Source organism: Mesocricetus auratus, unplaced genomic scaffold (assembly GCF_017639785.1).
Source record: "Mesocricetus auratus isolate SY011 unplaced genomic scaffold, BCM_Maur_2.0 Super-Scaffold_100019, whole genome shotgun sequence".
In the NCBI taxonomy this organism is placed as follows: Eukaryota; Metazoa; Chordata; class Mammalia; order Rodentia; family Cricetidae; genus Mesocricetus; species Mesocricetus auratus.
In genome coordinates, this window is record NW_024429200.1 from 39,517,102 (window position 1) to 39,521,205 (window position 4,104).

At 41.7% G+C, this 4,104-nt stretch overlaps 1 pseudogene; it reads left to right on the forward strand.

The window, feature by feature from the left end:
- The first annotated feature begins 292 nt into the window (after positions 1–292).
- On the forward strand, positions 293–781 carry LOC101824738 (annotated as a pseudogene).
- Positions 782–4,104: the final 3,323 nt, after the last annotated feature.

Genomic DNA, 4,104 nt, shown 5'->3' on the forward strand with positions numbered 1-4,104 from the left:
AACTATTATACTTGTATTTATAATGGTAACCATCACTCATGAATTATCTGACAATTTATTGTTTCTGGATTTTGAATAGAATATATTTAAGGATACTATTGGAAAATTCAAAATATGAGGTGAACAATTTTCCAGTAAATTCTCACTTTAGTTAATGAAAGGTTCAGTACAGCAGGCTTGCATTCAGGTGGTACTCATGAGTCAGTAATTCTTGAATATTTAAAAATTGAGTTCATAGGCTTTTTTTTTTTCAGATGCTGGCTGCTGTGACCTGTGGCTTCTTCCTGAAGCCATGGTCAACCCCACCATGTACTTCAACATCACAGCCAATGAGGAGCCCTTGGACTGTCTCTCCTTCCAGCTATTTGCAGACAAAGTTTCAAAGGCATCAAACTTTCGCGCTCTGAGCACTGTAGGAAAGGATTTAGATATAAGGGGTCCTACTTTCACAGAATTATCCTAGGATTCATGTGCCAGGGTGGTGACTTCACACGCCATAATGGCACTGGCGGCAGGTCCATCTACCGAGGTAATTTTGAGGATGAGAAAGAACTTCATCCTGAAGCACACAGGTCCTGACATCTTGTCCATGGCAAATGCTGGACCAAACACAAATGGTTCCCAGTTTTTTATCTGCACCGCCAAGACCGAGTGGCTGGATGGCAAACATGTGGTCTTTGGGAAGGTGAAAGAAGGCATAAACATTGTGGACGCCATGGAGCGTTTCTGGTCCAGGAATGGGAGGCTAGTAAGAAGGTTCCAACTGTGGACAAAACTCTAACTCTTCTGACTTGTACTCTTTTGACCCACCAAACCATTCCTTCTGTAGCTCAGGAGAGCATCCCCACCTCATATGCTCCCAATGCCCTGTAATCTCTGCTATCACTAAAATTCTTTGGGTTCCATATTTCCCTCGTTCCCCTTCAAGTCTAGCTGGATTGCAGAGTTAAGTATATTATTATGTATAAAAACTAAGTAAGAAAACAAATTGAGATTACAGGTTTGTTGTGCTAAATAAAATGACTTTGGACTCAAGATAACTGCTTTAATGAGATTCGTTGTCCACTGTGCACTTGAGTCAAAAGATCGAAAGAGTAAGGAAGATTTTCCAGATTCCAAAACAATAAAAATCTTAAAAAAAACAAGAACAACAAAAACACCGAAAGCTTTAAGAACATAGAACAGTCAGTTCTAAGTGAGATGACGTTTTCTGGTGAGTAGAATTTATTTTGTTTTGAGCATTGTAATGGTTTGATGATTTACAGGCCATGGTGGTACATGATTCTCCCCATGCTTTGGGAGACAGAGGCAAGTGGATCTCTGAGTTCCAGGCCAGCCTTGTCAATGGAGCAAGCTCCAGGTTTTTAATACACAAATAAACCCTGCCTCAAAAAAAAAAAGCCTCCATAAGCTCATATATGCTTAGTTATCAGAGAGTGACAATGTTTGTAAAGAATTAGGAACTGTGGCTCTGTGGGAGTAGGTGTGGCCTTGTTGAAGGTTTTTGATATTTCAAAAGCCCATTGGTTCTCCTTTTCTGCTGCCTATGGATCTGGATGTAGAGCTCTCAGCTACTTCTCCAGCATCATGTCTGCCTCTGAGCTACCATGCTCCACACCATAACAGTAATGGACTAAATCTCTGAACCTGTAAGCAAGACCCAATTAAATTCTTTCTTTTATATGAGTTGCTGAGTTCGTGGTGTCTCTTCACAGTAGCAGAACACTGACTAAGACAAACACTTTGTCATCTTTAATTTTCATTATGGAGTCTTCCATAATCTCATTCATTCATTCACTTATTCATCCATTTGCTATATAAATACATTGCATCCACAGGATGTCTGAGTATCATCTGTCCAGCCACTGGGAAACACTCACTGTAAAATTTGTTCTTTTTATTCACAGAAACTATGTCTCCTTAACAGACAGGATGTCTTCATCAAATCTCCTCCTCAGAGCTCAGGGAACCCTGTGGAAGAGGTGACAGAAAGAGTGTACAAGCCAGGAGAGATGAAGACAACAAAAAACAGAACCTAAACACAGTAGGATCATTGCACATGTGAACCCATCACCGAGACTGGCAGCATGCACAGAGCCAGCATGAATCTGCAGATGGGGTCCTCGAGCTGAGAGAAGTGGACACACATTCCTAGCCCTAGCCCAGAAGCTATCTGCAGTTGATAACCTGTTACAGACTACAAAATTCCTTTTCTCCAAAGGAGTCTCCAAGGGAAAACAAGCTACCCTTAAGGCTTAGCCCCATGTGCAGCAATAGATGGACAACAGAAAGTAAACTCAATAGCATCTTTGGAGGCTCTTTGTCTTGTAATGTTATATCAGGATTTGCTTTGTTATGTGATTCCTATGGATGTGAACTTTTAGGTCTGCTTCTGTATGTGTTTCTTGAGCTTTTTGCTTGTTTGTTTCTGTTTTGATCATTTTTGTTTGTTTTTCTGTTTTTGTTTTAATTCTTCTCTCAGTATTACATCCCAGTCACATTTTATCCCCCCTTCCTCTCCCAGATCCTTCTTTCCACCTACCCACTCCCACCCCCTCCTATTTTTACTTCAGAATGGGTCATGTTTCCTAGGGACATCAACATAGCATATCAAGTCACAATAAAACTAAGCACTTCCCCGCAGGTTATGGCTGATCAAAGCAAACCAGTCAGAGGAAAAGGTTCCCAAAAATAGAGAACAGAGTCAGGCACAGCCCCTACTCTCACTGTTAGGATTCCACCAGAAGACTAAACTACACAGCCATAACACATACCGCAGAGGGCCTACGTCAGATCCATGCAGGTTCTATGACTGTTCAGTCTCTGTGAGACATTATGAGGCCCAGGTTATTTGATTCTGTGGAATTTCTTCTGGGGTCCTTGTCCTCTCTGGTTTCTTCCTCTCTTCTGCAGGATTCTCCCAGCTCTGCCTAATGTTTGGCTGTGGATCTCTGCACACACACACACACACAGCCCCTCTCCCCCCCACCCTCAGCCCCCACCTCTGCACCCCCATGCCCCCACACCCCCACATCCCCACTCCGATCCCACACCCCCACCTGGGGTTGTGGATTGGTCATAGTTATTCTTTACAGCTAATATCTACTTTGTTGCCACCATCTGTATTAACCCCATGTTGCTGGGCCATTTGTCTCTTCGGGGCTGCAGACAGAGTCAGCCTACTTGCCCGTGATTCATACCTGACAGGGGGAATGTGGATTAAGAAAGGCTAGACAAAGTTGTTAAAGGAAAGAGATAGAGAGACACAGAATAAAATCAGGAGGGCAATTCAGTCACTACTGAACACCGCAAGTTTATTTTTCACCGTTCTTAAATACCTTAACCAAAAAGAGGAACATGGTATTATCTATACAGAACAAACAGACTTTTCTTCTTCAGTTGTCCAAGGATTTGGCAACCACACCTTATACTTAATTTCTCGTTATCTGGCCTTGAGGGTCAGGAGTAACCACACTTCAGACCAAGCCTGTTGTTATTTAGATAAGACATCCAAGGCCAAGATCAAACATCCTACTGTAGGCACGCCTTTGACCCTTAGTTTAAAACAAGGACAGTTTTAAACTCTCTGGCCTTTAGTCAAAATAGAGTGGAGGTGGAGCCATTTTTATGGGCCTTGACTGTACTTATGAGTATGTATATACTATGTTTGTTTTTTTGATTCTGGGTTACCTCACTCAGAATGACTTTTTTCTAATTCTATCCATTTACCTGAAAATCACATGATGTTTTGTTTTTAACAGCTGAATGATTCTCCATTGTATAAATGTACATTTTCCTTATCCATTCTTCTGTTGAGGGTCATCTAGGTTGTTTCCAGGTTCTGGCTATTATGAAGAATGCTGCTATGAACATAGTTGAACAAGTGTCTTTGTGGTATGTATGTGCTCAAGAGTGTTATTGCTGGGTCTTGAGGTAGGTTGATTCCAATTTATTAGAAACTGCCATACTGATTTCCACAGTAGTTGTACAAGTTTGCATTCCCACCAGCAATGGAGGGAATTACTCTGCATGCTCTCTAGCATAAGCTGCCATCAGTGTTTTTTTATCTTACTCTGACTGGTGTAAGATGGTATCTCAGAGTTG